At 48.6% G+C, this 13,186-nt stretch overlaps 1 protein-coding gene across 1 annotated transcript in view; it reads right to left on the reverse strand.

Moving 5' to 3' along the window:
- LOC309881454 (G-protein coupled receptor 35-like) overlaps positions 1–13,186 on the reverse strand; it is a 46,470-nt gene that overhangs the window by 16,547 nt on the left and 16,737 nt on the right. The window lies entirely within an intron of this gene.

Below are 13,186 nucleotides of genomic sequence, written 5' to 3' on the forward strand. Positions count from 1 at the left end.
TTCATTTGGTGGCTGGGGCTTTGCCTGCTTCTCTCTGTGATATTTCATCTGTGTGAGAGCCTTTGACCACAACTTCCTACTCAGGAGAGTAGCAAGTTTCCCCACAACTCCCTTCTGCAAACATCTGACCACAGCACATTTTCCAGATGCTGGTGATACGGACCCCAAGCTGACAGATAAATAAACACCTTCCTATGACATCTCTTCTAGAAGTGCTATCTTCTGCCTAGTCGGGGCAGGGTTTTATTTGGGGTTAGTCAAGTGACATCTAAACCAGCCCAAGTTTCGTGGTTACGATAGCCACAACAGCCTGATATTCAGGTTCCCTGCTCCTTTACCTCAGTGTTAATAGTTTAAAATAATTTTAAAGTGTCCATTGCAGTATTGGTGGCCTGGGGGAAGGAAATCTCCTGTGAGAGGCTGAAGCCAGCGGGCTAACGGGAGTGACCATGGGGCTGTGTCCCTGCCTGAACCAACCTTGGCCGTGGGCAGCGCAGTGCCGAGGAGTATGGGGGCAAACTGAGCTGAGAGAAGGAGCCCAGGTGCCACATGCCTCCGTCCTTCACCTCCCAGCACCTCAGCACTTCCTATTGCCCTAGCTCAGAGCATTTGGTGGCTGGGAGGGCAACATGTGCAAATAAACTGCTGTTCGCACACATCAGAAGCATGCACCAGAAGAGTGTCGATGGAAGATGCCCACAGACACGTGGCAGCAGCCAGAGGAGGGTGGCCCTGTGGGCACAGCCTTCCCCCCTGCTCTGGGGAGGACCTCGCTGGCTGCCACCAGGAGCTGAGGGGACAGTGAGGGCCCCAGCACCAGATTCACCTGGGAAGAGCCCAGCCTGCACCGAGAGGCAGCCCAGGGCAGGACTGCAGGGCCGGGCACTGCTCCTCAGGGGCAGCGAGCCCCCTGTGCTGCCACTGTCTCTCGCGGCCTGCTCCCCTGCCCTCGGCGGCTGTCTGCCCACCACACCTCCGCCGCGGCCTGCCCCAAGGCCACCTTTAATGAAAGCAGTGCAAGAGTCGGAGTTCAGTTCCCCTCACGCTGCCTTCCAGCATGCTGGGAGCGCCTGCCCCCTCTTTCAGGCCTTTTGCAGAAGCCCCATAGAGCAGCTCCCATCAGTGCTGTGGCATCTATGGATGCCAGGTTGCTCAGCTTTGCATCGCCCCTAATTGCTCGGTTTAATTGCTTGCCCTCTCTCAGCAGTGACACCACGGCAGGGTGTACCATGAGGGCACCGGTCTCCAAACACATACTAGCTGGGGAAGGCCAAAGGAGAATTATTGTCTGAAAGGACAGTAGGGGCCAGGCTCGGAGGGAGGCTGTGAGGGAGGTTTCTTGTGTCAGCTCTTAATTACGCCTAAGCACCAAAAGGCTTCAATGCAAATGCTTAGCAAGTGGGCTAAGGCCCCGATACAGGGCACTGAGCTGCCTTTGAGCAGCATGGCACTGCTGTCCTGAGCGTTCACTGCCCTTCTCACCAGGGCTACTCCAAGCATCTTTTTTCCTTTCACCATTCAGAATTCACGCAGCTGCACCAAGTGCAGGCTGCAGTTTGTTCCCTCTTGCACCAATCTAAATCCCCAGTGACACTGTCACAGTCAGACAGGCTTACATCTCATGAAGAAGTAATTGGTGCCAGCAAATCCAACCAAAACCAACATCACATGCTTACACAGGGAAGTGATTTGCTCAACCTAGTTGCATGCTTAATTCAAAAAAATATGGTTCCTCCTTTCCTTTCCCTTCCACTCAGCTGCATTTCATCACAAACCTTTTGTCACAAGAAGTCTCTGCTTGACTCTTAACTTTGCTTTTAGTCTGGTTTGGACCAGCTAATTCCCAATCAACACTACTATCTTTCTAATCATTCTGTTGGATGCTGTAACAATGAGGAAGCTCCATTCAGAGGAAAATAGCATTACCAGCAGCTTAGAGTTTTTCTGTGAGGGCCTGCACCCTCTCCAAAACTTGGATTAACTCCACAGTGTGTGGACAGATGCTCATAGGTGTGACATTTCTTTTTGACATTTGGATGCTTGCTGCTCCCCTGGCCTCAAGCCCCTGCTCAGGGCAAGGTTCAGCCACATCCTTGGGAGGGTAAGATTGACCCTACCAATGCAGGAGGACTGCAAGTCTTAAACCAGGTCAGGGGGCACTTAAGGGACCTACAGGTACAAAGTCATTCCTGCCTGAAACAATTTGAGGGTCAAAACCTCCCAGTTCTCAAAGCAGACTCATTGGCATCACTGCTGTCAGGCAAAACCTGGCACAAGAAGCAGAACCAGCCCTTGCTGCAGCCGTGGGCTTTCAGAGGATTACAAACATACAGCCACCTTGTACCACAAGAAAAATACTGCCTCTAGGGTTGCTGGATTTCGTAACAGAAGAGGAAAAACATGGCTCATTTGAGGAACTTTTTCCCCAGCTCAACAACTGGGTTCCTCAGCCTGCTGATGGACTTGCTGCTGAGCTTCCCATGCTAAATGAGAGCACCAGGTCCTCACTGAAGAGGCAATGTCTCAGAAGCTTCTCACCTTAACCACCACAGCTGGGTCAGAGACCACACATCTGAGCCACATGCAGGGATTGTCGTGGTGGCATTCCAGCAGAGCTACCCAGAGCATGGCCAGCGGAGCCTCCCCACCACAAGGAGCACATGGCTTTGTCCCTGTGCCTATGGAAAAGGAAAGCGATGAGCTGACCCTAGCTGTGCCCGCAGTCCCACCAACACACCAGCATCCCGAACACATCTTCTGCTTGATTGCTTTGGTATTTCAGGCTAGGTCATTGAAATGCTGGAGTTCAGAGCCCTGGATCCAGGAGGCCAGGTCATATCTTGTACCTTGAGCTAAAGTACCTTGCTGCCATGAAGGTTTAATTCATTTGGGGAAGCAGTAGTTCAAATTATTTTTAATGCAGGCAAAGTGGGAAGACTAGCTCATTTGAGATACTAATTAAAACTCTCAGGAACCATCATTTCAAAAGCTCTGGAGCATGTGCATTTGTTAAAGTGTGTATTTATGCAAGGCTGAGTCCTTGCTGCACCCTCCTCACACCGGGAGTACACAACTAGTGAGCCAGCCCTTGTGCTCTGGATAACACCACAAGCCACCAGCACATACAGAAAACCTCTTGCTTTGTAAAAAATGAATAAATAAGTACAATTCAGTGTCAGTGCTTGATACCCGCTGAACCTGCTCACATAGTCAGGAGCTTTTAACATCAGATCTGCGCAGAGATCTATGTGGGTGTAAAATGGTGCCAGGAGAAGATAGGGAGAGAGAGCCCTGTCACAAGAGCCCCGAGTGCCTGGGTCACAGCACAGCTCCAGCCTCAGCTCTTCCCTGAGCCCTGCAGCAGCAGCTCCTGCTCAAACTGAGGGCAGGATTTACATGGGAATCCATGTAAGTCCTTGGGTGTTTCCTAACCCTGCAGCCCCCAAGTGCTGGATGCATGGGGGGAGCTGGTGGGATGTGACTTGGAGCTGCTATATGGCAAGAACATGATCTCCATGCTCCTGAGAAGGCACTATAGAAAAATCAAAGCTTAAACACCCAATGCCTTCCAGCTTCGGAAGCTGTGTTCAGGGCTGGCCTTCCATAAAATGCCTTTCCAAAGGGGATGCCACGTTTACTGTATGACACTGTGCTGTTTACACAAGCAAAAGAGATATTGGTTGTGATTGGGAACTGCTGAAAATACAAACTCAGAGGCTCGCAGTTGCAACACACTCCCCCTAGCTTCACAACTCGGGGGAGAAACCACTGCACCTCACCCACATCCTCTTCTGGTAGCCCCGGGGGTGACTCTCAAGAGAGGCTACGTATCCAACCCCTTAATTTTAGAAAATACCATAAAAAAGGTGCACGCAGTCATGTTGGTGTGTGTCCAGAGCCTTGGCTCTGCTGACTTGACTCCCACACCCTGCTGGTTTCCAAGTTTCAAGCACCCCTGTCCCACAGCTACCAGCTCAGGGGGTGCCTATGCTCCAGGCAAGTCCATCTGTAAAGACCTCAGCCAGCCCTGGGCACAGAGGACAAGCTGCCGGGGTGCTGCAGTGAGGTGGAGCATCCTGGAAGACAAGACACAGGTTCTGGGGATGGGACACTCTTTGGGAACCTGCTTTTGTGGTTCCTGCACACAGCATCCCCTTCTGTTCGACCGAGCTTGCCTAGGGAGTACCCCACTCCCTGGGCAGCTGGTGGGCAGAAGCTCCCCACATACTCATCCCTTCCCAGTTCTGGAGGAATCATTTCTGTAAATGGCTGCAGCCCCGAGTGCACCGGCCGCTCTGGCTTTTAGCACACTTAGAGAAGCCTTAATAGGCTTTGAGAAAGAGAAGAAAAAGCCATTAGCTTTTTTTCTTTATTTTCACAGCCTATTATCTACCCACTTTGATGCTCTGTGTGGTGACCTATCACAGGGAAACTAATGCAATGAACTTTCTCAGAGGACTGTCACCTTCTGCACTGCTTGCTGTCCTGGCGGGGCTGTGTGGGAGCGAGCTTAGCTCGGTGGGCTGGGATCTGGAGCAGGGACCTGCTCTGTGTCCTAAAGCACATGGGGCTCTCTTGGCACAAAGGTTGGTTGTAGACCAGAAATTTTGTAAAGGACCTTGACTTTTCTACTACTGTTATTATAATACATATATATATATACACACAAACACATATATACACACACAAAAACTTACTTTTCTTTGTCTTTTTGGTGTCTAATAGCCCTCAGGGCTAAATTAACACCTTCTTTGCAGTTTGATACAGCTCAGTTTTAATTTTCAGTCTCCCCGAGTCACGCCCCCCTGCCCAGGCCGTGCCTGGAGGAGGACAATCTCCAGGCTCAGCTGGAGCAGTAGCTCTGTGCTCACTGTTTCCACAAAGCCCTGTCTTCTTTTTTTTTTTTTTTTTTTTTTTTTTTTTTAAGGAAATCTGTAAGAAAGAAAAAAATAGAAACCCCAAATTGCAAATGAGACTAAGTACCAAATAGAAAAGTCTGTTCCAAGGCTGCCTCCGTATAGCAAAGAACAGCACTTACACAGGGATTACACAATCATTTGTAAACTCATCAGATAACATGCTTGCAGTCCCTGATGCCATCTTATCTTTATTCCCAAAAGCAAGAGGAAAAAGCTTCACCCGTATGCTAAATGTTCAACCATGAGTGGTTAGATGGGTGGTTTTGGAGGGAACTTAAGCCAGGAAAAATATGACTTCATTGCCGCCTCTGGCCAAACCCAAAGGATGTAGGGTAGAAAATGCTAGATTTTGTCACAGTAATTGTAACTACAGAGTCCAGACAAATTAATGAGAATTTCAATCCTGGCAAGTTAATTTACCAGAGTCCAGATAAATTAATGGTAAGATAAGTTTATCACACATGTCACTGGCAGCCAACCACCTGCAGTTCTGGCAAGTGAAATCCTGGTAAGTGTTAGGATGTCCGACCACTGTGATGACCTCGCAGCAGATTCCCTGACATAACACGCATCTGGCTCCTCGTCCCTTGCCAGTGCTTTGCAGGCAAGGACAGACAAGGCAGGAGAGTCCCCCAGCCTCCCCCCGTTCTTCCCAACACTTGTCCCAAATAGCTGGGGAGCTGTCTCTGAAGCCACACAAAAGCAGCCATGCAATGCCAGGGAGACACCCAGAAAGCAGTCAGACCAACAGACATCTGGGGAACTTTCATTCCGTTCTGATGGCAGTGGGAAGGACTGGACAGCTTCTTACCATAAGTCTGCTTTTCACCTGTAAAGGTGAGCATCCAAACTCTATCCTGTCTGTTTGCACATCCCTAGGGACCTGTGACAGTTCCTAGGCACCTGCTTGCATTTTTTTTGCCTCTTGAATATCCAGAGGAGCAACCCTGGTCTGCTCTTCCCTGTCTGCCCAATTCTTATGGAAATGAATGCAACAGGGCAGATTTATTCAGTAGGAAGCAGGCTAGGTGTTATGTTCTTTGAGACAGGTAACTCAAGTTTATTGTAAGTCAAAACCAACCAGAGTTTTGCTTTTACATCATTTCCCACTCTTTTCCTTGCAGCATTTAATCCTCAGTGATTACCTATGCTGAGATTTACTGAGGTCAGAATAGAGAGAGACATGTAGAAAATAATAATTGCTACTCATAAAAGCCTCTTTTCCATGTAAAAGTTAACTCTCCAAATACTGTCAACGGGAGTTATTTTCATTACCATAATTTTATCGGCTATATTTAGTCCAGTAGGAGGTGTGCTCATGGTGTCCTCCTGCCAAAACCCATTCAATGCCATGCACCTCCTGAAAAACAGCCCCAGCTCTCACACAGCAACCCATGTCCCACCAGCACAGCACCCTGACAGCTGATAACACTCCAGGGGGAACCCTTTCTATGTCCCCAAAATACGTAATGAACCAAAACTAACAGCCCAGGGCCCACACCAGGAGTTACGCTGCATTTCCACCACAGAACAATGCATTTACAGGACAGGCACCAATGGGAGCTATACAGCATAGAGTCAGGAAACACAGTAGGAATTGGCTGAATCCTTTTCCTGCCCCTTTCCAGACATTATCAAAATTTTTGTATAGGAAATGTGCTTTGGGGAAAAAAAAAAGTTGTCACCACAGCTGTGGTGACAGCAACCCAGCACCCACATTCATGGTGCCAGCACAGAGCCAAGCCTCATGAAGGATTTACGCATCCATATGTATAACCAATATGTATAATCAATATGTATAATAATTATGGGGCTTAACAAAAAAATAAATAAATAAAATAAATAAACCAAAAAACCCAACCCATAAGATGCTGATCTGGAAACTACTTCCTTTCTTGCAGCGCACTGGCTGCAGCAGCCATGAGCATCGTCTGCCTGTGCTTTAGTTTGGGGTACCATGGCTCAGCCTGAATTCAGGTTACTTGAAAAACCCATTTGTCCTGTGATCACATTCAGATCTTACTGGGAAAGGCCCTGTGCCATCTTGTGGCTGCTGGTAAAATAGGGGTAAATGCAAGCAAGCAGAAAGGGAGAGAAGAGAGAGAGTGAAAACTACCTGTGTATCCATAAGCAAGTACCATGGCCATCACCTGCCTTCAAAATCATCAGCAGGGGATGTCTAGTCCATCCTCTTTGTCTCAATGGATGAAACTCCGCTGTTAAGACAGAAACAGAAGCTGGTTTTTTGTTTGTTTGTTTGTTTTGTATGTGAACAAATTGCATTTTTTTAAGACTAGAATTCTTCTTTGAAAAATCCTCAGAGAGCTGCCACTGAGACAAAAACATCCACCACTGTCAGTTCCTTTCTTCTGCCCTCAAAGCCCAGGTCCTGCTCTCCAAAGGAACTTAAACACCTCGATATTTTCATCCAATTGCAAATCAATAAGCTGCAGGCTCTTAAGGGGTACCCCTAAGCAGATTTCTAAACTTTTAAACCATTAAGTACCCAAGTCAATGACAAGAAAAGACTTCAGGAAGATAGGTCCCCCGGGCTGTGTCACAGCCAGACGTGACCAGAGCATCAGAAAATCCAAGATGCAGACCACATCCCCAAAAGGAGAGTGACCGAGGTGCTCAGACACAGGTGCTGCAGGGACAGAGCTCGCCACCTGTGCAAAGCACCCCGCTTCTTTGCTATTTCTGCCCTGCCTAAATCTCTCATTCTCTTGCTCTGTCACTCACTCATTATTTAACACAGCAAAGGGATTTGGCATCTGATCTGCAACCAAAGTGCTGCGCAGCAGCACATCAGTTTATCTGATCATCTGGTAACTTGGCTGAATTTGCACAGATGCTGGGTAAACTTTGAAAAATGGGTACAAATAAATGCAAAATCGCAACAGATGTTTTTCATAGATTTACTTTTCAGAACACAATTTCACATCAAGTGTGTTCTCTTTAAGGTAAGTGCTGTGTTTCTTTTTAGTAGGGAGTGAGAAGTGCTCCACAATATTCAACTGAAAGTCTTATCACAAGACAAAACGGTCAGTTCAGAGCGTTATCAAAATGATTATTTTACATATTTTCAACGAATGGCCTAAACCATCTCAAGCCTGTGGGAATGATCTTTTCAGCTTTGTTGCCACTGGAGGCAGCAGTCTCTTTTTGTCTCCATTACTCTTCAAACAAGCTGGTCCCAAGTGCTACTTGTATGACCACATATTTGTAACTACATCAGAGCTTCTGAGCATGCCACCCAGATTCTCCTGTTCCTGAGTGCCCAGCAGCCAAGCCCCAAGTGAACCCCATTCCCCCCGTTTCTGCTTGCACAGCCCTTCGCCTGCCTGCACAGGCAGTGCCACATGTAGGCAGCTTCATCTTATCTACACCGACGGGGCCTGCGAACCCTGATGTGCAGCAGCCTTTATTTCTGTGAGCAGACAAACTTTCCTATGGCCCCCCCAGCAGCAGAGCTATCAGCAACAGCTGCTGAAAGCCCTCCCAAGCAAGCCTGCAGGATGTTATCACCCTCTCTCCTCTAGCACAGCCAATTTCAAGCTGCAGGGTCCTCGGGGCTGAGCCCTCGGTGCCGGAGGTGCCCCGGACCCCCTCGAGCTCCCCCGATCCCCCCGGTGCGGGGCCGGCCGCGCGGGGGAGCTCCGCGGCCGCAAACCGGGGCCGGGCAGAGGCAGGCAGCCGAGCCGAGCCATAAAATGGAAGAATTTAAGGCGAAAAAGTGCCTTTCAGCTGCACTTTGCAGTAGCTGCCCTCCAGAAGGTCGGCAGGTTCTGGCAGAGCAGCCGCGGGCTGCCAAGAGGACGTCGTTCCAAGCTGATGCTAAAGATACAATGAATGGATAAAGAAAGGAAAAGAAGGGATGCACCCAGGTGAGGGAGGAGCCGCTTCCTCCCCGCTTTGCAAAAGAACGGCACCGAGCACTGTGCTTTTTCTGGTTGTGCTGGACTTTGACAGAGTCACTCAGGTCTCAGCCAGCTGGAGTTTTAGTTTTAGCTCTAAGCCAGCTGCAGGGAGGTCAGAAGGCTTATTCACAGCAAACTAGTCCTGTTGTCACCCTCTCCCCCTATCCCGCCTTCACTGCCACATTGGGACTGTTCAGCTGTTATCTGTCCGTACCATTTGCAACCAATTCAAAGAAACACAAAAAACAAGCAAAGAGACAGTCCTCGCACAGGGCGCAGGGAGAAAGGCAGCTCATCTCACTGCAAGGGCTGCAACGTAAGAGCCTACAGGGGAGTGCTCAGGCTTCATGCATCACTTCTGTTGCACAGCCAACGCTGCTCCTGAGGTTGGCAGAGACCTCTCCCCCTTCAGATCCTTCCAGGTGTGATCTGCTGTCTGCAGTTTCTCTCACAGAAAACACAGATGGTGAACTTCAGTTTCTAGGTTCCTCCCCTGCCTCCCCATAAACAGCTCCCAGCTGAGCTGAGATTTTGCTGCTTTGGTTTCTGAAGATCAGAAATCTGATTCACTTCTCCAAAAGTGTGAGAGTGAACCCTGGAAAAAAAAAAAAAAAAAAAAAAGTGCTAAAAAGCAGTGTCACGTATGACCCAGATCCAGCTGCTGGCAGGGTCCAGGCAAGGCAAGGGGGTGGATTTTAGCAAAAGCAAACCGAAGGCAGTCCCCCAGCATGAAGCTTAGCCCTTGAAAGCAAGCCAAAGCCAATCCGTAAGTGACCACAAGCCATTAATTTATCCCCAAGGGATATTTGCTTTTAGTTGTACTAATCCACCCAGTGCAGAGAGAATGAGGTGGGGTTACCAAGTCATGCGTTTGGATCATCAGGCACAGGAGAAGCATCTCATTGAGCACCACTCTGGACTGTGATCCCACAAGTATTGCCCCAGAATGCCACCACCCCATAAAGGAGGAACACAGCAAGGTAACACACATGTGAAGGTGCCTTCAACAGCCAAGCTTTATCCTCAGCATCCTGGGACCTAACAAAAAGGTGGGTTTTCATGCTCTGTGTTACTGCCAGAGCACAAAGCAGTATGGGCAAGAAGTCTTCTGCAGTATGAAGGGATCAACATTTCTGCAACAGTTCCTCTCTCTTGCTCTCTTTTGGGCATCTTTGCACAAAATCCCTACAGAATGTGCACCAGCTGTGGTGCTGAGAAGAACAGAAAGAAAAGAAAAAAATTATTCTGTGATGCAGAGCTGGCTTTGCCAGGAAGCACAAAGTATTAATGAGCAAATAATCTATCTGCTGGGCTCACTGGTACTCACGTGCTTTTGTGCTGCTTATAGGATGAACAGGTCCCTTCCTTGCATGAGTCCACATGGAGCTCAGCGTTAGAAGTGCTCCGATGCCGTCACTGCAATGAACAACGTGGGTCTGTGGGACAACTTCAGGCAGTACTGAAGTCATTCTCAAGCAGGGCTGAAGCCACTGGGGAAGCAAGAAACCCCAGCCATCAGGAAGGGACACTGACACCGCTGCAGTCACACTGACTCCTCACAAGCCACCTACTGACATGCCCGATATCTGCTCCCCTGGTTGACGCAGAAGATTTTGCTTTGCTGTGAATAGCATCTGTGTTTGGCCACGGCTCCCAGAGATGAACACAGCAGTGCTGGGCACAAGCACTGGCAGTGCCATGGGTCTGGATCTTGTCTCAGGTCCAGCAGTGAGCATCCGGAAGATAAAAGGGAATTAGATAAGAATCACTTTACGATCCACTTTTGCAGACATAAACATTTAACTTAAGCTTACTATTGCTCTGGGGCTTTGGGCAGAATCAAATCAGGAGAAAAACATGAGTTAACCCCATCTCTGCCCCTGGCCAGGGCAAGCAGGAGCCTCTGCTTCTGTTGGGGCTGCTCTCGGGTGGGGACACAGAAGGGTGCGAGTAAAAAAACATTTAACATGCTTTCCACTGACACATCCATCACATAAAAAGTGCCTCGTAGGCCCAGGTGAGGTGTGTGACTTCAGGACACCTGTAGGAGCAGCAGCATGCCTGCTGGAAGCCAGTGGGCAGTCACAGCAGCTTCACCCAAGCCCCTTCTGCAAACCTAGCAAATGGGGGCCCCCTGCAGCCACATTACCTGAAATCTTCTGGATTTAGGTGAAAACCACTTCACCTTACAGCAGTGGGGATGGGACAGCAGCAGTACTGCTGTGGGAGAAGGGAAAGTGGAGCAGAGGGCTTGGGTCTGCAACCAGCCCAGATGCGCCCTGCTCTGGGACGGCACCAAGGAACGTCTCCCCAGCCCCACAGCATAGGGAATGCAAAGCCATTTCAGCATGAGGCAGGAGGAAAAAAGGAAAAAAAAAAAAAAAAAAAAAAAAAAAAAAGCAACAAGGAAGCATAGCATGTGAGCAAATTCCACCTATATTTTCCTCCAGAAGCTCCCCTTGCAGCAGTCCTCGAAGCATGGGTTTAAATCCCCCCACATCAGCAGGTCAGATGTAAAATTGCCTCTCACCAGCAGTCACTTATAGAGAACACCCTCTTGCCCATTAGTTCTTGGTCTTCCAGGCCTGGCAAACAATGAAAAATATCCCAACAACTCAAATCCAGGAGCAAGGCCTTGCCCTTCCAGCAGGGCTGGGCCCAGCCCCGCAGGCACTGACTGTAATTCTGCACCTAGATGGACTCACAGACACTGCCCAAGCCCGGGTGGCTGTGGGCAAAAAGAAAGACAAATTAGAAGACAGCAGTGACAGCATCAGCACCATTATCCTGCTCTAGGGTACAGCAAAAAAAAAAAAAAAAAAAAAAAAAAAAGCCTTTTTGTGGTAAATGGCTGCTTTTTTGATTAGGTAAGGTGAAGCAGTGGAGCATGACAGCAAAAGCACGGGTTTGCCATCACAGCAGCAGGTGCCCAGCCAGGAGCACAGCTACTGGGAGACCAGCACAGGGCCCCTGCTGCCCCAGGAAGGGAGGCACCAGGAGACCCTTGGCTGGCAGCAAGGCCTGGGCTTTGCCACCTGCCAGGACTGCCCCTGTTCATGCTCGGACACCCCAAGCTCAAGCACACTGCACAGCCTTGGATGCACATGTCTTGGGGCTCCTGTTCTGCTAACACTGGACTTTAGACATAGAAATCACATGGTGTCCAAAAAAAAAAAAAACACTCTCAAGAAGAACGTGCCACAGTCAGCCATTACCCAGCAAAGTATCAAAGATGCAGAAGGAGGGGAAGGCAGCATGCAGAGTCCAGAAACCTTTCAACCATGGTTACCCAAACTTTTGCAAACAGCAGTTGCTGGGAATTACTTTAATATTCTGATATTTAAGATGGTTACTTAACCTCTTTTGTTTATTAAAAAAAAAAAACTCTCCTTACAGCTACAGAGCCTTCTATGGCCCATTACAGGTGGACTTGGTAGTGTTAGGTGATGGTGGACCTGATGATCTTAAGGGTCTTGTCCAACCTATGATTTCCTTGCATCTTCACAAGCCCTTAGAAGAGAGGGTGCCCTTTCTTACCTGCCAAACCCAAAAACATTCACTCTGAAGCCTCTGCTTGGGCAAGAAGTGAATACGGGGATGCTGCAGGTGGATCTCCAGCATCTGCGAAGAGATAGGAAGCTTGTGTGGATTTCCAAGCATGAGGGCTCAACTCCCTGCAGGCTACATCTCTGCTGAAAAAGATGGAGTTCTGGTTGAAATTAGTTAGCAGTCTGTGGCAAAAGCAATTTCTTACAGATGTTTTATTTCTTCCTGCATGTAAGGTGTTCTACTACCCGTAAAATCACGCTTTGTCCCAGGCAAGAAACCTAGCACAAAGATTTCTGTGTTCAGGGATTTCTGTGTGCAGCTGCTATTGCTGGAGCCTGTACAGCCCCCTGACCCACAATCCACAGGCATCCTTGCTTCCTCCAGAAAGCAGGGTTTCCCAGCCTGGGGAATAATTGCACTTTCTGCTCCCAAAATTAATGCCAACTTCATGTTTAATCAAAGTACTTTAGTCAAAGTACTTCGGCTAGAAATGCAGGTAGCATGTTCCCAGGTTTTTCACAGGCAGTGGTAAGCTTTTATACATAATGCAAAGACTCTGATGGGATGCAAAAGCATCCCTAAAAATAAACTCTGAACTGATCCTGCTTCTGAATGGTAGTATCAGCAACTTACTTGCCTTGAAGAATGTCAGTATATCCTCCCCAAGAAAATTTTCTTTTAAATATGAGAGACAGTGAGCTACTGCTAAACTTGCCACTATACCACTGCCCATTGTTTCAGAGCTTCAAGGAAATGCTCATTAAGCCACAGAAACTGTTTCTGAGGGTAACTTCTAAC

The sequence above is a fragment of the Aythya marila genome, assembly GCF_965140915.1.
Source record: "Aythya marila genome assembly, chromosome: 9".
NCBI lineage: Eukaryota > Metazoa > Chordata > Aves > Anseriformes > Anatidae > Aythya > Aythya marila.